This window comes from Triticum aestivum, chromosome 5A (genome assembly GCF_018294505.1).
Source record: "Triticum aestivum cultivar Chinese Spring chromosome 5A, IWGSC CS RefSeq v2.1, whole genome shotgun sequence".
NCBI lineage: Eukaryota > Viridiplantae > Streptophyta > Magnoliopsida > Poales > Poaceae > Triticum > Triticum aestivum.
In genome coordinates this window covers 615,037,948-615,059,953 of record NC_057806.1, presented here as the reverse complement: position 1 = coordinate 615,059,953, position 22,006 = coordinate 615,037,948, and positions in this window count along the sequence as shown.

Below are 22,006 nucleotides of genomic sequence, written 5' to 3'. Positions count from 1 at the left end.
GATACTTGATAGTTGTTTTGAGATATAAAGGTGGTAATATTAGAGGTGTGCTAGTTGAGTAATTGTGAAATTGAGAAATACTTGTGTTGAAGTTTGCATGTACCGTAGCATGCACGTACGGTAAACATTGTGTGACAAATTTGAAGCATGAGGTGTTCTTTGATTGCTTTCCTTATGAGTGGCGGTCGGGGACGAGCGATGGTCTTTTCCTACCAATCTATCCCCCCTAGGAGCATGCGTGTAGTGCTTGGTTTTGATGATGTGTAGATTTTTGCAATAAGTATGTGAGTTCTTTATGACTAATGTTGAGTCCATGGATTATACGCACTCCCACACTTCGATCATTGCTAGCCTCTTAGGTACCGTGCATTGCCCTTTCTCCCCTTGAGAGTTGGTGAAAACTTCGCCGGTGCATCCAAACCCCGTGATATGATACACTCTGTCACACATAAGCCTCCTTATATCTTCCTCAAAATAGCCACCATACCTACCTATTATGGCATTTCCATGGCCATTCCGAGATATATTGCCATGCAACTTTCCACCGTTCCGCTTATTATGATACACATCATCATTGTCATATTGCCTTGCATGATCATGTAGTTGACATCACATTGGTGGCAAAGACACCGTGCTTAATTTTTCATACATGTCACTCTTGAGTCATCGAATATCCCGGTACACCGCCGGAGGTATTCACATAGAGTCATATTTTGTTCTAAGTATCGAGTTGTAATTCTTGAGTTGTAAGTAAATAAAAGTGTGATGATCATCATTACAACATTGTCCCATGTGAGGAAAGGATGATGGAGATTATGATTCCCCCACAAGTCGGGATGAGACTCCGGGCGAGAAAAAAAAGATGCCAAGAAAAAAAGGAAAAAAAAGAGAATGCCCAAATAAAAAAATGAGAGAAAAAGAGAGAAGGGACGATGTAACTATCTTTTTTCCACACATGTGCTCCAAAGTAGCACCATGATCTTCATGATAGAGAGTCTCTTATTTTGTCACTTTTATATACTAGTGGGAATTTTTCATTATAGAACTTGGCTTGTATATTCCAATGATGGGCTTCCTCAAATGATCTAGGTCTTCGTGAGCAAGCAAGTTGGATGCACACCCACTTAGTTTCTTCGATGAGCTTTCATATATTTATAGCTCTAGTGCATCCGTTGCATGGCAATTCCTACTCCTTGCATTGACATCAATCGGTGGGCATCTCCATAGCCCATTGATTAGCTGCATCAATGTGAGACTTTCTCCTTTTTTGTCTTCTCACACAACCTCAATCATTATATTCTATTCCACCCATAATGCTATGTCCATGGCTTGCGCTCATATATTGCGTAAAAGTTGAAAGAGTTTGAAAAGGCTAAGTATGAAACAATTGCTTGGCTTGTCATCGGGGTTGTGCATGATGAGAGCATTTTGTGTGATGAAAATGAAGCATGGCCAATGTCGTGGTGAGCGCACGGCAGATGCCATGGGATGGCTAAAGAGAGGAGGAGGCCCGAGGGCACTGGTGGGCTCTAGAGGCGAGGTCGGCATGAGCGAGCGCGGGACGCAAGACATACCCAGGTTCGGGGCTCTCCGAAGAGATAACACCCCTAGTCCTGCCGAGTGTGGTTTATATTTAACAATACAAAGTTGCTCCTAGATATGTATGGAGGGAGAAGGAGGTCTGGCCAAGGCTTAGGCTGCTCCCTCTCCTCGGGTGTTGCTTTGTGTGTGATCGATTGTGTGAATGAAGTGGGTTATGCCCGTATGCAAGGGGGCTCCTGGGGGGGTTTATAGGTCAACCCCCAGGGTACAAGGGTAATATTACAAGGCCGTAGGTCCGGGTTGTCAGTGTCCAGGAACCCGATGTTGGTACCCGCTAGGTTCTCTGGGCGTGGGCCCCATGCGCCTAGGGGGCACTATGTGCCATCTTCTCGATCGTCAGGGCATGGCCGGGTTGAGTCGGCTACAGTGGCGCTCCATCAGGTCGACGCTTGTGGGTGTCATTGGTCTCGCCAGGACACTGTTGCCACGCCAGGCCTAGCCAGTGGGTAGGCGTAGGGCATTGTAGCCACGCCGGCCCTAGTCAGCGGGTAGGTGGAGGGCACTGTTGCCTCGTTCGGCTGACCAGAGGCATGGGCGGGGTACTGTGGCGTTAATCATTAGCCGGCGGAGATTCGTCCCATCGTACGGCTGGGATGGGATGGCTTCTGACCCTTGGCCGGGATTGGAGAACACGCCAAGGGCGGTGCTGCCTTGTTGGACAAGTCTTGAGCTTGGTTGTTGGGGGCGAGTCGAGGAGCCTGGCCGGGTCGGCCTGCTTGGCCGGATCGAGCGACCTGGCCAAGTCAAGCAACTCGACCAAGGTCGGGCCGGATTGAGGGGCGATGCTGGCCCCATTGTTTTGAAAAGGATCCGGGTTCCGTTGCCTGCCTAGGGTTCATCCCCCCGACAGTAGTCCCCGAAGCTGTGAAGGTCCGCCGTCTTCGGGTGGTGGGCCTTCGCAGTTTCACCCTTGTGCAGAGGCAAACTTCGTGACCGTCGGGTCCTGCAACACCCACTGTGTGCCGGCTTCCGGAATCCGGATCGCGGCGGGAAACCGAGGAGCTCGGCGAATCTTGGGCAATCCTTTAGGCTTCGTGATGTCTACTACACAACCTTCTTCTTGTAGACGTTTTTGGGCCTCCAAGTGCAGAGGTTTGTAGGACAGTAGCAAATTTCCCTCAAGTGGGTGACCTAAGGTTTATCAATCTGTAGGAGGCATAGGATGAAGATGGTCTCTCTCAAGCAACCCTGCAACCAAATAACAAAGAGTCTCTTGTGTCCCCAACACACCCTATACAATGGTAAATTGTATAGGTGCACTAGTTCGGCGAAGAGATAGTGATACAAGTGCAATATGGATAGTAGATAATGGTTTTTGTAATCTGAAAATATAAAAACAGCAATGTAACGAATGATAAAAGTGAGTGTAAATGGTATTGCAATGCTAGGAAATAAGGCCTAGGGTTCATACTTTCGCTAGTGCAAGTCATCTCAACAATACTAACATAATTGGATCACATAACTATCCCTCAACATGCAACAAAGAGTCACTCCAAAGTCACTAATAGCGGAGAACGAACGAAGAGATTATGGTAGGGTACGAAACCACCTCAAAGTTATTCTTTCCAATCAATCCGTTGGGCTATTCCTATAAGTGTCACAAACAGCCCTAGAGTTCGTACTAGAATAACACCTTAAGACACAAATCAATCAAAACCCTAATGTCACCTAGATACTCCAATGTCACCTCAAGTATCCGTGGGTATGATTATACGTTATGCATCACACAATCTCAGATTCATCTATTCAACCAACACAAAGGACCTCAAAGAGTGCCCCAAAGTTCTACCGGAGAATCATGACGAAAACGTGTGCCAACCCCTATGCATAGGTTCATGGGCGGAACCCGCAAGTTGATCACCAAAACATACATCAAGTGAATCACTTGATATCCCATTGTCACCACAGATATCCACGGCAAGACATACATCAAGTGTTCTCAAATATTTAAAGACTCAATCCGATAAGATAACTCCAAAGGGGAAACTCAATTCATTACAAGAGAGTAGAAGGGGAGGAGAAACATAAGATCCAACTATAATAGCAAAGCTCGCGATACATCAAGATCGTACCACCTCAAGAACACGAGAGAGAGAGGGAGATCAAACACATAGCTACTGGTAAATACCCTCAGCCCCGAGGGAGAACTACTCCCTCCTCGTCTTGGAGAGCACCAGGATGACGAAGATGGCCACTGGAGAAGGATTGCCCCCTCTGGCAGGGTGCCAATACGGGTCTAGATTGGTTTTCGGTGGCTACGGAGGCTTCTGGCGGCGGAACTCCCGATCTATTGTCCGTTTTGGAAGTTTTAGGGTATATGGAGTTATATAGGCAGAAGAAGCACGTCAGGGGAGCCACGAGGGCCCCACGAGGCAGGGGGGCGCGCCCCAGGGGGGTGGGCGCGCCCCCTACCCTCGTGAGTTCCTCCTTCCTTCCTTGACGTGGGGTCCAAGTCCATCGGGTGGCTTTCGTTCCAAAAATAACTTCTCTAGTTGATTTCGTTCCGTTTCGACTCCGTCTGATTTTCCTTTTCTTCAAAACACTGAAATAGGCATAAAACAGCAAATCTGGGCTGGGCCTCCGGTTAATAGGTTAGTCCCGAAAGTAATATAAAAGTGGATAATAAAGCCCAATAATGCCCAAAACAGTAGATAATATAGCATGGAGCAATCAAAATTATAGATACGTTGGAGATGTATCACTTCACACGGCCGCCACGTGGCGCCTGGGAGCCGGAAGGGCCTGACAGGCCACGCGTGCGATAGGACGGGGCGATGCTCTGGGGCCCGCCGCTGCACGCCCTTGGCCCACGTGTGCAGATTTATCGCGGCGTCCGCAGGTTGGTTGCTATTATCCAGCCAGTTATTGCATGTGTATGTGCGCACTTATTGTGGGGAAGTGGGAGGGGCGAGCGCAGACAATCCCACTTCCCCACGTTTCAAATCGTAGCCTATAAATTGGGGGCAAGGGGGGCGGCGGAATCACTCACGCTCACGCACCCCTGCCTCTTTGTCCTCCCCCTGCTTCCGACGGTCACCGCCAGCTGAGACGCCCGCCATTCCAAGAAGAGCTTTCTGGTCATCTCCCTTTCCCCTTTCTTCTTCCTCTTCGCGCGCGGGACGATGGCGCTGCCGTCAGGGTCGTGGATGGGCTCGACCGTCACCCTCGACAACATCGCGTACCTCCGCGACACCAGGCGCCTACCAAGGACGGAGGAGGTTGAGGCTCGCCTCCCACAAGGCGAGTGGGAGCCGCGGCCCAGAGGCTCAGAACGGGTGGTCTTCTTGCCACACTTCAAGCGCGGGTTCGGGATGCCCGCAAGCGGCTTCTTCCATGATTTTCTGGAGTTCTTCGGGCTCCTGCCTCATCACCTTGGCGCCAGCGCGATCGTGCAGATGTCCGGCTTCGTCACCCTCTACGAGGGGTACCTAGGGATCAAGCCTTCGATCGACCTCTGGGTGCGCTTCTTCTCTCTGAAGCAGCAGGGGTCGAAGGCCAGGGAGATCGATGTCCGAGTGCGGGGCAGCCGTCATCACCTGCTGGAGGATTCCGCCAAGAAATGGCAGAATTCCATCTTCTACGTCCGCAGCATCGGCGAGGACAACATCAACCTTCCTCCGTTCATCAACTCACCACCGTGGGGGAAGCTAAACTAGGGGTACTACCCCAAGCACCCGTCGCAGGAGGTGCTCAACCTGTACGAGCGGGTGTCGGTGATGAAGGAGCAGGAGGGGCTCACCGGCACCGACCTCATCACCGCCTTCATCGTCCGGCGGGTGGTGCCGCTGCAGCGGCGCAACCACCTCATCAGCCAGATGGCCGGCCTCCAAGATCCCAACCGCATGGCGAATACGCGGTTGGCGGCGGACCAGATCGCGCGCCGGGTTAATGATATCTCCAAGGCCAACTTGGGGGTCGACTAGGCATTTTGGAAGGCCCCGTACAGACGTCCGAACCCGGCAACGTTGGTGAGTCCCTGGTCTCCATACTTCCCTGCTGCTTATCTTCTCGTTCATCCTGACGCGACGCGAGAGGTGATTCTGAATGCCATCCGGCACCCTTATGACCGGGCGCGGGTGCAGGTGGTGCGGGACGCCTCGGAGGAGCCCGAGGCCCAAGACGGAGGGGAGGCGACGGCGGCCGATACGGGCGCAGGGCGCCGAACAGGTGAGCCTAGTTTAGATTCCTTGAGTTGCCAGTCATGGGACGGCTTTGGAAACATTGACGCGAGAGGTTGACGGGGCGGCACCGGGTGGAGGAGGCGACGGCGCGATTGGAGCCGGGTCGTCTCGGGGGGCGGGGATGCCGCGGCGCCCGCACGGGAAGGATATTGCCCCGCCACGGGCCACAGCCGTGAAGCGCGTGGCGGACCCGGCCGTAGGCGTGAAGCCGCCCGCCAAGAGGAGGCGCGGCGCTCGCAGGAAAGGGTAGCGAGGCCCGAAGTTCTGGTGGTGTCGGGGTAAGTGATTTCTCGTGCCCGAGCCGAGTTGCCGAGCGGCCCTGCTCGACCCGGCGTATTCGTTTTTGTCTTGTGCTTCAGGTCGCCGATTTCGTTGGTGCTGGCGGCGGCGAATGCCGCGTTCGTCGAGGGCGCCGCATTCCGGAGGAGCCGATCCGGCGCCGCCGACTGGGACGAGGACGGGGACAAGGCGCCGGAGGATCCGGACCTCGGCCTAGACCCAACCGACGCCGAGGGCCTGGCCTGGTGGGATCGGAACCGGGCCGAGGCGAAGCCGGCGGCGGCGCCGACCCAAGCCTGGGTCAGAGCCGCGACGGCGTAGGCGCAAGCCGGCGAGGGGCCAGCGTGGCCGGAGATGCCGGCAGGGACGATGGCGGCAACGATGGTCTTCGTGCCAGCATCGACAAGGGAGCACGGCCAAGGCGGCCGTGCGGATGCGATGGACCTCCACCGGGAGGTCGTGGTTGTCGAGGACGGCACCCCACCGCGGACCGACGTGGTCGAGCGGGAGGGGGCCGATGGAGGCGGCGGCGATGCCGTCTAGGAGGAGGCGGCACGGGCGGCACCGAAGGGGGCACCCCGGGCGTCGGCGGACAAGGCGCCACTGGTGGTGGAGCCTCAAACCGCTCCGCCCATCGAGCCGGCGTCGGTGCCGGGGAGGGTGCTGGAGAAGGTGCCGGCTTCAGGGGGGCGGCTAGTGGAGGGCACGCCCTGGTGATCAGGGCCGGAGGACGCCGGGCTGCCGAGCCGCGGGCGTCGTGGAGCGGGCCAGCGAGGTCCCTTTCGGACCTCTAACCCAGGAGGAGGCGGCAATGGCTGCCGTAACCCGTCGCCTGCGAGGGCGGACAGACCGGATCCAGGCCTTCGCCCAGGCCGAGGTTGAGGCAACATAGGATCTGGAGCTCACCGTCTTCGTAAGTTTCCGTTCGTGCTCTGCTTTTTCTTTTTCCGTTGTTTTCCTCTTCGTGGGGGCGCGTCAGTGCACCCACTGGGCGTAGCCCCGGAGATCCGGGCCAACTGCATGGTAGTTGGGCCGAATCTTATCTTGCCAGCTTGTGCTGATTGTTTCTTCTTGTAGCAATTTGACTCCTACCGGGTCAATGTCTTCAACCGGCTCCTTGAGACGCATCAACATCTCAAGGAGGGGCTCACCGTCAAGGAGGAGGAGCTCCGCGTCGTGACAGGTATTTCTTCTTCATGCTCTTTTTTAGTGGGGGCGCGCTAGCGCACCCACTAGGTGTAGCCCCCGAGATTCAGGCCAACTGCGTGGCAGTTGGGTCGAATCTTAATGCAGTACTTTGTCGCCGAGTTTTTTCTTCTACAGCCGAGGTGCTATCTTGGAGGACCCGGCTGATTCGGTCTGGGTTTTGCTATTACCGGCTTGTCGCGGACGTCGGCCAGCTTGGGGCCGAGGTGGAGGCGGTGAGGACGGAGGAGACGGGAGCCCAGCAGGCGCTTGATGAGGCCAGCCGGCTACGGGAGCAGCTGGTGGGTGACAAGAGCCGGCTCGAGGCCAAGGTGGAGCGGCTCAAGGCAGAGGCCGCCAAGGTCGTGGAGGCGCATGAGACCCTTGCCGAGGCGGAACAGTAGCGTGGCAAGCTGGCCAACGACAAGGGGCAGCTCCAGGCCGAGGTGGAAAGCCTGAAAGCGCTGGTGGCCACGGCGGAGGAGACCCGGCAGGGGGAGACCCGGCTCCGGGAAGAGGCCGTGAAGGCGGCCGAGGACAAGGACGCCGAGCTGAAGGTGGCCCTTGCCAAGGTCGCTGAGGGAGTCCTGGATTAGGGGGTCTTCGGACAGCCGGACTATATCCTTTGGCCGGACTGTTGGACTATGAAGATACAAGATTGAAGACTACGTCCCGTGTCCGGATAGTACTCTACTTGGCGTGGAAGGCAAGCTAGGCAGTACGGATATGGATATCTCCTCCTTTGTAACCGACCTTGTGTAACCCTAGCCCCCTCCACTGTCTATATAAACCGGAGGGTTTTAGTCCGTAGGACAATATACAATCATACCATAGGGTAGTTTTTAGGGTTTAGCCTCTCCGATCTCATGGTAGATCAACTCTTGTAATACTCGTATCGTCAAGAATGAATCAAGCAGGACATAGGGTTTTACCTCCATCAAGAGGGCCTGAACATGGGTAAAACATCGTGTCCCCTGCCTCCTATTACCATCCGCCTTAGACACACAGTTCGGGAGCCCCTACCCGAGATCTGCAGGTTTTGACACCGACATTGGTGCTTTCATTGAGAGTTCCTCTGTGTCGTCGCCGTTAGGCTTGATGGCTCCTTTAATCATCAATAGCGATGCTGTCCGGACTTTTCTCCCCGGACAGATCTTCATATTCGGCGGCTTTGCACTGCGGGCCAACTCACGTGGCCATCTGGAGCAGATCAAAAGTTATGCCCCTGGCCACCACGTCAGGTTTGGAAGCTTAAACTACACGGCCGATATCCGCGGAGACTTGATCTTTGACAGATTCGAGCCCCTGCCTTGTGCACCACGCGGTCACGATGAGTACGATTTAGCTCTACCATCGGACAATGTTCAGGAGAGCGCACCGGCAGCTGCTCCGACCCTCAATTCGGAGCCAGTTGCGCCATCCATGTACGGGTGGATAGACCCCGCCACGGAGGCCTTATCCTCAGCGGCGATCGAGCCAAATATCGACCTTACCCTTCACGAGAGCCGTGCGGCCAAACTGCCGGATCCTTCTCCGGCCTCGGACTCCGAACCGCCTGCGCCCATGCCTATCAAATCCGACTGGGCGCCGATCATGGAGTTTACCTCAGCGGATTATTTTCAGCACTCGCCCTTTGGCGACATATTGAACTCATTAAGGTCTCTCTCCTTGTTAGGAGAGTCCTGACCGAACTACGTCCGGCAGGATTGGGATGCGGATGACGAAGAAATTCGCCGCCCACCCACCACCCACTTAGTAGCCATTGTCGATGACTTAACCGACATGCTCAACTTCGACTCCGAAGACATCGACGGTATGGACGACGATGCGGGAGGCGAAGAGGAACCACTGCCCACAGGGCACTAGACATCCACCTCATCATATGACATATACATGGTGGACACACCCAAAGAAGGCAATGGCGACGGGACAGCGGAGGATGACCCCTCCAAGAAGCAACCCAAGCGCCGGCATCAGCGGCGCCGCTCTAGGTCCCGCCAAGGCAAAAGCGGTGATACCAGCACAGGAGATAATAGTACTCCGGACAGTGCCGAAGACAACAACAATCCTCTCCAGCAAGATTTAGAGCAGGAAGATGGAGAAGCCAGCCCTCCTGAGAGAGTGGCAGATAGCGAGGCGGAGGATGATAATTACATGCCTCCCTCCGAAGACGAGGCAAGCCTCGATGATGACGAATTCGTCGTGCCAGAGGATCCCGTCGAACAAGAGCGCTTCAAGCGCCGGCTTATAGCCACGGCAAATAACCTTAAGAAAAAGCAGCAGCAGCTTCAAGCTGATCAAGATTTGCTAGCTGACAAATGGACCGAAGTCCTTGCGGCCGAGGAATACAAACTCGAACGCCCCTCCAAGAGTTACCCAAAATACAGGTTGCTACCCCAACTGGAGGAGGAAGCACCAAAACCTACATCTCCAACGTATGACGCGGCTGATTGGCTACCTCGTGGCCGCGACAGAGAGGCATTCCAGCCAAAAGCTCAGCCCGCACCCTGACGCCATTCAAATAAAAAGGCATGGGGAAATACGCCAGAGCTGCGAGACGTATTGGAGGACAAAGCAAAACATGCAAGATCGATCTACGGATCACGAGGGTGCGCCACTATGTGAGACGATAATCGACATGCTGGATACAGTAAAAGTAAGTCCGGTCAGGCCGAACATAGCGGGCAAGACTCATTTGAGCTGCGTCACGATATAGCCCAGTACAGAGGCGCCGCACACCCCTTATGCTTCACAGACGAAGTAATGGATCATCAAATCCCAGAGGGTTTCAAACTCGTAAATATAGAATCATACGACGGCACAACAGATCCTGCGGTATGGATCGAGGATTTCCTCCTGCACATCCGCATGGCCCGCGGTGATGACCTACACGCCATCAAATACCTCCCACTCAACCTCAAAGGACCAGCTCGACATTGGCTCAACAGATTGCCAGCAGAGTCCATTGGCTGTTGGGAAGATCTGGAAGCCGCATTCCTCGACAACTTTCAGGGCACTTATGTGCGACCACCAGATGCCGATGACTTGAGCCACATAATTCAGCAGCCAGGGGAATCGGCCAGGCAATTTTGGACACGGTTCCTAACAAAGAAAAATCAAATCATCGACTGTCCGGATGCAAAGGCCCTAGCAGCTTTTAAGCACAACATCTGCGACGAATGGCTCGCCCGGCACCTTGGCCAGGAAAAGCCAAAATCTATGGCAGCCCTCACGACACTCATGACCCACTTTTGTGCGGGAAAGGACAGTTGGTTGGCTGGCAGCAATAACATATCAAAGAACCATGGTACTTCGGATATCAAGGACGGCAACGGCAGGTCACGTCGCAACAAACATAAGCGCCGCATTAACAGCGACAATACTGAGGATACATCCGTCAATTCCGGATTCAAAGGCTCTAAACCCGTTGAGCGGAAAAAGCCATTCAAAAGAAGCACTCCGGGCCCGTCCAGTTTGGACTGTATACTCGATCGCTCGTGTCAAATACACGGCACCCCCGACAAGCCAGCCAACCACACCAACAGGGATTGTTGGGTGTTCAAGTAGGCCGGCAAGTTAAATGCCAAAAACAAAGATAAGGGGTCACATAGCGATGACGAGGAGGAGCCCCGGCAGCCGAACACCAGAGGACAGAAGAGGTTCCCCCCCCCCCCCACAATTGCGGACGGTGAACATGATATACGCAACCCACATCCCCAAGAGGGAGCGGAAGCGTGCGCTCAGGGACGTATATGCGTTGGAGCTAGTCGCCCCAAAGTTCAACCCATGGTCCTCCTGTCCGATCACCTTCGATCGCAGGGACCACCCCACTAGTATCCGTCATGGCGGATTCGCTGCACTGGTCCTAGACCCAATCATTGACGGATTTCACCTCACTAGAGTCCTTATGGATGGCGGCAGCAGCCTAAACCTGCTTTATCAGGACACAATGCGCAAAATGGGTATAGACCCCTCAAGGATCAAACCCACAAAAACGACCTTTAAAGGCATCATACCAGGTGTAGAGGCCCATTGCACAGACTCAGTCACACTGGAAGTGGTCTTCGGATCCCCGGATAACTTCCGAAGCGAAGAGCTAATCTTCAATATAGTCCCGCTCCGCACTGGCTACCATGCACTGCTCGGGCGAACCGCATTTGCGAGATTCAATGTGTTACCGCATTATATATATCTCAAGCTCAAGATGCCAGGACCTCGGGGGGTCATCACAGTCAATGGAAACACAGAGCGCTCTCTCCGCACGGAGGAGCACATTGCGACCCTCGCAGCAGAAGCGCAGAGCAGCCTTGAGGGAGTCCTGGATTAGGGGGTGTTTGGATAGCCGAACTATACCTTCCGCCGGACTCCTGGACTATGAAGATACAAGATTGAAGACTCCGTCCCGTGTCCGGAAGGGACTTTCCTTGGCATGGAAGGCAAGCTTGGCGATACGGATGATCAGATCTCCTACCATTGTAACCGACTTTATGTAACCCTAACCCTCTCCGGTGTCTATATAAACCACAGGGTTTTAGTTCGTAGGACAACATACACATCAACAATCATACCATAGGCTAGCTTCTAGGGTTTAGCCTCTCTGATCTCGTGGTAGATCAACTCTTGTACTACCCATATCATCAATATTAATCAAGCAAGACGTAGGGTTTTACCTCCATCGAGAGGGCCTGAACCTGGGTAAAACTTTGTGTCCCTTGCCTCCTGTTACCATTCGGCCTAGACGCACAGTTCAGGACCCCCTACCCGAGATCCGTCGGTTTTGACACCGACATTGCTGCTTTCATTGAGAGTTCCTCTGTGCCGTCGCCGTCAGGCCCGATGGCTCCTATGATCATCAATGGCGATGCAGTCCAGGGTGAGACCTTCCCCCCGGACAGATCTTCGTCTTTGGCGGCTTCGCACTGCGGGTCGATTCTCTTGGCCATCTAGAGCAGATCGAAAGCTACGCCTCTGGCCGTCAGGTCAAATTCGGAAGTTTAAACTACATGGCCGACATCCGCGGGGACTTGATCTTCAACGGATTCGAACCACTGCCGAGCGCACCGCACTGTCACGACGAGCATGATCTTGCTCTACCGCCGAACAGTGCCCTGGAGGCCACACCCGCATCGGCTCCGACCCCCAGTTCGGAGCCGACCGCGCCGATCGAGGATGGCCGGTTGGACGCCACCTCGGGGGTTGTGATCCCAACGGCGGTTGAGCTGAACACCAGCCCCGTACTCTGCAAGACTCGTGACTCCATGGAGCCGGATTCTTCTCCGGACTCCGAACCCTCTGCGCCCCTGCCGAGCGAATCCGATTGGGCACCGATCATGGAGTTCGCGGTCGCGGACGTCTTTCAGCACTCGCCTTTCGGTGATATCTTGAAATCACTGAAGTCTCTCTCTTTTTCGGGAGAGCCCTGGCCGGACTACGGTCCGCAAGGTTGGGGTACGGATGATGAAGAAATTCAAAGCCCACCCACCACCCACTTGGTAGCCACTGTCGATGATTTAACCGACATGCTCGACTTCGACTCCGAAGACATCGACGGCATGGACGCCGATGAAGGAGATGATGAAGAACCAGCGCCTACCAGGCCCTGGAAACCCACCTCGTCATATGACATATACATGGTGGACACCCCAAAAGAGGGAGATGGCGATGGAACAGCGGAGGATGACCCCTCCAAGAAACAGCAAAAGCGTCGGCGTCAGCGGCGCCGCTCAAAATCCCGCCAACACAAAAACGGCGATTCTAGCATGGGAGATAATAATACCCCGGAAAGCACCGACGAACATCCCCCCGAGCAAAATTTAGCACAGGAGGATGGAGAAACCAGCCCTCATGAGAGAGTGGCTGATAGAGAGGTCGAGGACGATAATTATATGACTCCCTCCAAAGACGAGGCAAGCCTCGACGACGACGAATTCGTCGTGCCAGAGGATCCTGCCGAACAAGAGCGTTTTCAACACAGGCTTATGGCCACGGCAAGAAGCCTCAAGAAAAAATAGCAACAACTTAAAGCTGATCAAGATCTGCTAGTCGACAGATGGACTGAAGTCCTTGCGGCCGAAGAGCATAAACTCGAACGCCCCTCCAAGAGCTACCCAAAGTGCAGGGTGCTACCCCGATTAGAGGAGGAAGCACTCGACACGGCCGACAGGCCACCTCGTGGCCGCAACAGAGAGGCCTCATGGCCCTCCACCCAAGCCGCACCCCGTACCAAGGCACGGGAATATGCGCCGGACTTACGTAATATGTTGGAGGAAAAGGCAAGGCAAACAAGATCGATCTACGGATCGCGTGGGCGCCCCATGGCTTGAGACGGTAACCATCACGCTGGTCACAAATTCGGTAGGGCCGAACACAGTAGACAAAGCTCATTGGACCTACGTCATGATATAGCCCACTACAGAGGCGTCGCACACCCACTATGCTTCACAGACTAAATAATGGATCATCAAATCCCCGAGGGTTTCAAACCCATAAACATCGAATCATATGATGGCACAACAGATCCCGCGGTATGGATCGAGGATTACCTCCTTCATATCCACATGGCCCGCGGCGATGATTTCCACGCCATCAAATACCTCCCACTCAAGCTTAAAGGACCAGCCCAGCAGTGGCTTAACAGCCTGCCAACGGGGTCAATCAGCTATTGGGAGGACCTGGAAGCCGCATTCCTTGACAATTTCTAGGGCACTTATGTGCGACCCCCAGACGCTGACGACCTAAGCCACGTAATTCAGCAGCCAGACGAATCGGCCAGGCAATTCTGGACACGGTTCCTAACAAAGAAAAATCAAATACTCGACTGTCCGGACGCAGAGGTCTTAGCAGCCTTCAAGCATAATATCCGTGACGAGTGGCTTGCCCGGCACCTAGGATAGGAAAAGCCGAAATCTATGGCAGCACTCACGGCACTCATGACCCGCTTTTGCGCGGGAGAAGACAGCTGGGTTGCTCGTAGCAACAACATGACCAAGAACCCTGGTCGTTCGGACACCAGGGATATTAGTGGCAGGTCGCGTCGCAACCAGCAGAAGCGCCGCATTAACGGCGACAATGCTAAGGATACGGCAGTTAATGCCGGATTCAGAGGCTCTAAATCCGGTCAGCGGAAAAAGTCATTCAAAAGGAATCCTAGGGGCCCATCCAGCTTGGACCGAATACTCGACCGCTTGTGCCAAATACATGGCACCCCCAAAAAGCCGGCCAATCACACCAACAGGGACTGTTGGGTGTTCAAGCAGGCAGGCAGGTTAAGCACCGACAATGAAGATAAGGGGTTGCATAGCGATGACGACGAGGAGCCCCGGCCGCCGAACAACAATGGACAGAAGGGTTTTCCCCCACAAGTGCGGACGGTGAACATGATATACGCCACCCACGTCCCCAAAAGGGAGCGGAAGCGTGCATTAAGGGACGTATACGTGGTAGAGCCAGTCGCCCCAAAGTTCAACCCATGGTCCTCCTGCCCGATCACCTTTGATCGAGGAGACCATCCCACTAGCATCCGTCATGGCGGATTCCCCGCATTGGTTCTCGACCCAATTATTGACGGATTTCATCTCACTAGAGTCCTTATGGACGGCGACAGTAGCCTGAACCTGCTTTACCAGGATACAGTGCGGAAAATGGCACAGATCCCTCGAGGATTAAGCCCACCAAAACGACCTTTAAAGGCGTAATACCAGGTGTAGAGGCCAGCTGCACAGGCTCAGTCACACTTGAAGTGGTCTTCGGATCTCCGGATAATTTCCGAAGCAAGGAGTTAATCTTCAACATAGTCCCGTTCCGCAGTGGTTATCATGCACTGCTCGGGCGAACCGCATTCGCCAAGTTCAATGCGGTCCCACACTACGCATACCTCAAGCTCAAGATGCCAGGCCCTTGAGGAGTCATTACGGTCAATGGAAACACCAAATGCTCCCTCCAAACGGAGGAGCACACGGCGGCCCTTGCAGCGGAAGTACAAAGCAGCCTCTCCAGGCAGTTCTCCAGTCCGGCCATTAAACGTCCGGACACCGTCAAGCACGCCTGGAGTAACCTACAACAAGACCGCCTGGCATGTTCCGAGCAGGCGTAGCAATGCGGCCCCAACCCCAACCCTCACAAAAAGGCGATGCCAGTACTTCGCATACATAACTACGCTCTAGAAATACCATGGGCACAGGGGGAGGGGCACCATCACGGCACGCCCACAACACGACTTAAACCGCACCAGGGGCTGCTGATTTTTTTCTTTCAGGACTCTACTCTTCAGAAGGACTATTCGGCAGTTCAATTGCCGCACAAACGATGCAAGAACCAGGGAAGCAGACAAGCCATGCCGCATTATGGAAATTCCAGGTGGTCTCTATCACGAGCAGTATACATGTTCCACATACTATTCCGCAGCTTGCCCCTGGAGCAGACATGTTAAATAGTCCAACTTTTCGTTTATCGCATTACTTGTATCGTTCCGCTTTGATCGCAGCTATTTTCAATAAACAATGCATAGCTTTTGTCTATTTTCGCATTATATTTTTATAAATAAATGTTCCTTAACGACATGTTGCATCCGTACAACCTGGTACGGCCAAAATACGCCAGGGGCTTTTAACACCCCTCAATATGGTATGAGAAGTCCGCACACTCTCACAAGTGCGGCACCCCGAACTTATAGCATTATATGCATCGGCTTCGAATCATGTCTTGGGTCAATAGTTGGGTTTGCTCGGCTCCTATGTTTTGGTGCCTTACATTCCGCTATATCGGCTAAGGTAGCACTAGGAGAACCACTGCGATTGTGCCCCAGTTGAGCTGGGCCGAGCACCTCAGTGGAGAAAGCTAAAACTGACTGTCATGATGAAGCGAGAGCTGGTCGTTGTTCGAGAGGTTTTTTCAAGTCCCTAAAGACTTATGCCACTTCGGGCGAGGAGTCGGCTCTATTCGGCCAAGGCGTGGATAGCGCCCCAAAATCGGTCTTCCGAATACTAGGGGCTTCGCCGAAATTTAAAATTATAGAATTCTATGGCTAAGTGAGAGTGTTCACGCGTTATAGTCCGATTGCCTCGTTTGCTGGGCTGAGCGCCTCCCTCGAAGGACCCAAACATGGGAAAAAGAGTGCTCAGGTTTATCCCCGAACACCCCAGCACTAGCGGCATGGGGGCAGAAGCCGACGACTCGCCATCTCTCAGAATTGATAAACAGCCGCACAGAAGGTAATATTTTAAATTCAAACAGCATTGCTAAGCGCATATGAACAAGTTTCCAACGCACAGGACAAAAACGAGCGAGTTTTTACTCAAAAATTACATCCCTAGTACACTCATCCACCACAAGGCGGGCACCCTTCAGAACATCCTTATAATAATTTTCGGGCCTGCGATGCTCTTTCCCCGCTGGTGGCCCATCCTTCACAAGCTTCTCCGCATCCAGCTTGCCCGAGTGCACGTTAACACGGGCAAAAGACCTATGGGCACCTTCGATGCAGACGGAGCGCTTGATAACCTCGAGCCTTGGACAGGCCTCCACCAGCCGTCGCACTAGCCCGAAATAGCTCCCAGGCAGGGCCTCTCCAGGCCACAGCTGAACTAGGAGGCCCTTCATGGCCTGTTCGGCTGCCTTGTGGATCTCGACCAATTGCTTCAGCTGGTCGCTCAGGGGCACGGGGTGTCCGGCCTCAGCATACTGAGACCAGAACACCTTCTCCGTCAAGCTGCCCTCCTCGGCTCGATAGAATGCGGCGGCATCAGATACACTCCGGGGAAGATCTGAAAATGCCCCTAGAGAGCTCCGGATTCGGGTAAGTATCAAGTAACTCACGTTTATATGTTTACTTTGCATAAAAAATGCCTTACCCGCCGCTATCTTCTTCACCTCATCCAACTCCTGGAGGGTCTTCTGGGACTCGGTCTTGGCAGACTTGGCATTTTCTATAGCTGCCGCGAGCTCGGACGCTCGCGTCTTCGAGTCAAGCTCCAAACTCTCATGTTTCTTCATGAGAACCTGGAGCTCTTGCCGCACCTTGCCAACCTCAGCCTCATACCTCTCCCGCTCGGTGCGCTCCGCGGCCGCACTCTTCTCGGCCTCGAGCAGCGCTTGCTTAAGGGTCGCCACCTCAGACGTGGCCCCTACAATAGCCATGTCAATCCTGTCATTTTTTGCAATTGCACCTTTTTTATATACATATTCAAACAGGGTATTTCTTACCTTCCTTCTCCTCGAGCTGCTTCTTGGCACGCCCGAGCTCTTGCTCGGACTTCTCGAGGCTCTGCTTCAGCACGTCCACTTCCGCAGTCAGTGCGGCGGACGCTAGCAGAGAAGCCTGCATACGCATATTGACTCCTTTTGTTAGACTCCTGCGAATTCTTTGATCCTCTATTCGGCTTTTCTTCCCGAACGCCCAACAGAGCATCAGGGGCTACTGTCTATGCGGTAATATTATTTAAACATTCTTTACTTACCTCAAAGCCTGTTAAAAGGCTAGTGCAAGCTTCAGTCAGTCCGCTCTTGGCGGACTGAACCTTCTGGACCACCGCACTCATAATAGTGCGGTGTCCCTCGTCGATGGAGGCGCCTTCAAGCACCTCCAACAGATTATCCGGCGCCCCCGGTTGGACGGGGGTCACCGGCATGGTGCGCTTGTTCCCCTTGGAAGGAAGTCGCCCGCCGGACTCTAGAACCTTTGAGGGTTCCGGAGCAGCGTCCGGCCTTGGGCCGGACTTGGAGCCCTGGGGGGTTTCATCCCCTTTACTCCTGGAGTCCGGGAGGTCGCCTTGCGACGCCTCCAGGACCACCTCCTCCCGGCTTGGAACCTGTTGGGACAACACTTCGGTGTCATTCGTAGGGCGGGGGGATGAAGCCGTCGGAAGCGAGTTCACATCCGATGGGTCCAGTGAGCCGCTCGACGATGCGTTGAGCCGGTCTTTGGGTGGGCTGCTTAAACATATTCGACATAAGGGAAAGTTGTGCAAAAAACGAATACTATGAATTACTCCGGTATCCGGACACTTACGATTTCGCCAGGGGCTTGGCCCTGGGCTGCCACTCCTCTTCGTCGTCGGCGTCGGTGGAGCAGTCCGGAGGAAGGGTTTTCCCTTGTTGGACCCTCCGGCCTCCTCAGAGAGGGCGGCCTTCCTTTTCTTCTCTCCTCCCACTGGAGGGGGAGAGGTCTCTTCTTCTTCCTCCTCATCTTCATGAGAGGAAGGCGCTTCGGGACCGTCAGATGACGAATCCGACAACTCCTGGCGCCGGGAACTCTTTCGAGTCCCCGTGGCCCTTTTCGTGGCCTTCTTCTCCGGCACCACATAGGGCGTCGGGACCAGCAGCTTCGCCAAGCGAGCGTCCGCTGGGCCTTCACGCTGAGGAGACGGACAGTTGATCTGTCCGGACGTCACAACCCAATCCTATCAAAGATAAGGGAACTCAGATCCCGCATAGAGTCAAACTATGAAAAACTGATACCCTGTAAAAGGACAAAAACAGCTTACCGCATGAGCATGATGTTGAGTACTGAATCCGCGATCCTCGGTAGCGGATGTGGGAGCCTCGGCACCCTTGAAAAGCATCCTCCAGGCATCTTCGTACGTCATGTTGAAGAGCCTGTTTAGAGTTTGATGTTGCGCCGGGTCGAACTCCCAGAGGTTGAAGGCCCGTCGTTGACACGGGAGGATCAGGCGGATGAGCATAACCTGGACTACATTGACAAGCTTGAGCTTCTTGTCCACCAGGGTTTGGATGCATGTTTGGAGTCCGGTCAGCTCTCCTTTTTTACCCTGAGACCGGTATGTCTCCTTCCAGGAGGTGAGCCACGTAGGGGGGCCGGATCGGAACTCAGGGGGTGCGACCCATCCGGCGTCGCGCGGCTCGGTGACGTAAAACCACCATGATTGCCACCCCTTTAGGGTCTCCACAAAGGAACCCTCGAGCCACACAATGTTGGCCATCTTGCCAACCATGGCACCGCCGCACTCTGCCTGGCTGCCGCGCACCACCTTTGGCTTGACGTTGAAAGTCTTTAGCCATAGCCTGAAATGGGGGCGAATGCGGAGGAAAGCCTCGCACACGACGATAAACGCCGAGATGTTGAGGACGAAGTTCGGGGCCATATCGTTGAAATCCAGGCCGTACTAGAACATGAGCCCCCGGACAAATGGATGCAGAGGGAAGCCCAGTCCGCGGAGGAACTGGGGGAGAAATACCACCCTCTCATGGGGCCTAGGAGTGGGGATGAGTTGCCCCTTTTCGGGGAGCCGGTGCGCGATGTCGCTGGCCAGATATCTGACCTTCCTCAGCTTTTTTATGTGTCCCTCCGTGACGGAGGAGACCATCCACTTGCCTCCCGCTCCGGACATGACTGGAGAAGGTTGAGGTGGTAGTGCGGACTGGGGCGCTAAAGCTCGAGAGCGCAAGAATGGATAGGCAGAGGAGGAAGAAGGCGTGGGTGAAAAGGTGGATCCTTATCCCCTTATATGGGTGGACGCGATTATGTGTCCCCACCAGCCTGGTAAACCTTGCTTATCTCCAAGCGCCGTAATCAAAGGCGCGGTTGGGTTACCCACACCCGTATTGATGAGAATCCCGAAATGAGGGGACACGATCTCTGCTTCAACAAGACGTGCCAAGGAAACCGCCTCGCACAACACGCTGAGGAGGGATAATTAAATGGATAAAGGCTTGGCCGTGGTGTGTCGCACCATGGAATACGTCAGCAGATTAGATTTGTGTTAATATTATTATTCTCTCGATGGCAATATGTGGAAACTTATTTTGCAGAGCCGGACACTATCTTTGTGTTCAAAATCTTCTATGAAGTACTTGGAGGAGGAACCCACCTTGCAATGCCGAACACAATTTGCACGCCGGACCCGTCGTCATTGAAGCCTGGTTTAGGGGCTACTGAGGGAGTCCTGGATTAGGGGGTGTTCGGATAGCCGAACTATACCTTCCGCCGGACTCCTGGACTATGAAGATACAAGATTGAAGACTCCGTCCCGTGTCCGGAAGGGACTTTCCTTGGCGTGGAAGGCAAGCTTGGCGATACGGATGATCAGATCTCCTACCATTGTAACCGACTTTATGTAACCCTAACCCTCTCCGGTGTCTATATAAACTGGAGGGTTTTAGTCCGTAGGACAACATACACATCAAAAATCATACCATAGGCTAGCTTCTAGGGTTTAGCCTCTCTAATCTCATGGTAGATCAACTCTTGTACTACCCATATCATCAATATTAATCAAGCAGGACGTAGGGTTTTACCTCCATCGAGAGGGCCCGAACCTTGGTAAAACTTCGTGTCCCTTGCCTCCTATTACCATCCGGCCTAGACGCACAGTTTGGGACCCCCTACCCAAGATCCGCTGGTTTTGACACCGACAAGCCTCTTAAGGCAATCTACTAGTTCGGCGATTAAGGACCCGGACACCTTCAAGCGCGCCCGGAGTAATCGGCACCAGGACCGCTTGGCACGTTTCGAGCTCGCATAGCAACGTGGCCCCCACCCCGGTCCCAGCCAAATGGTGAAATCCGTGCCACGCGTACATAATTACGCATTAAAAATACCATGGGCGCAGGTGGGGAGGGGGGCACGACTACGGCACGCTCCAAGACGCCGCTAAAACCGCACCAGGGGCTTCCCGCTTTGTTATTTTTCTCTTTCAGGACTTTAATCTCTGGAAATCCTGTCCGGCAACATGATTGCCGAACACATGATGCAACAACCAAGGAGGCAGAAAGCTACGTCACACCACGGAACTCCCAGGTGGATTACGATAACGAGTGAAATACTTGCTTTAATACTATTCCTCAGCTTGCCCTTGGAAGGGACATGTCAAATAGTCCTACTTTTTGCTTATCACACTACTTGTATCATTCTGCTTTAACGCACCTTTTTGAATAAACAACGCATAGCATGAAGACTATTATTGCATTCTTCCTTTATATATATATATATATATATATATATATATATATATATATTCATTCATGACATCTAGCACCCGTACACTCTGGTACGGCCAATATGCTAGGGGCTTAAGCATACCCCATAATACGGCGTGAGAAGTCCGAACACTTTCGACAGTGCGGCACCCCGAACTTATAGCATTATATGCATCAGCTCCAAATCATCTCTTGGGTCAATAGTTGGGTTTTCCCGGCTCCCATGTTTTGGTACCTTACGTTCTGCTATATCAGCTAAGGTAGCACTGGGAGAACTACTGCGATTGTGCCCCAGTTCTGCTGGGCTAAGCACCTCAGTAGAGAAAGCTAAAACTAACTGTCATGATAAGGCGAGAGACAGGTCGCTGTTCAAGAGGTTTCGAGTCCCTAAATACTTATGCCGCTTAGAGCGAGGAGTCGGCTCTGTCCAGCCAAAGGCGTGTATAGCGCCCCAAATTCGGCCTTCCGAATACTAGGGGCTTCGCCAAAATTTAAAATTATAGAATTCTATGGCTAAGTGAGAGTGATAACGCATTATAGTCCGATTGCCTTGTTCATTGTGCTAAGCACCTCCATCGAAGGACCCAAAAATGGGAACAAGAGTGCTCAGGTTTATCCCGAACACCCCAGCACTGTGGTGTGGGGGCAGAAGCCGACGACTAGCCATCTCTCAGATTTGATAAATAGCCGAACAGAAGGTAATATTTTAAATTCAAACAAGCGTTGCATAGCGCACATGAACAAGTTTTCATAATACAGGATTACACGAGAAAATTTATTCAATATTATATCTTTCACACACTCGTCCGCTACAAGACGGGCACCCT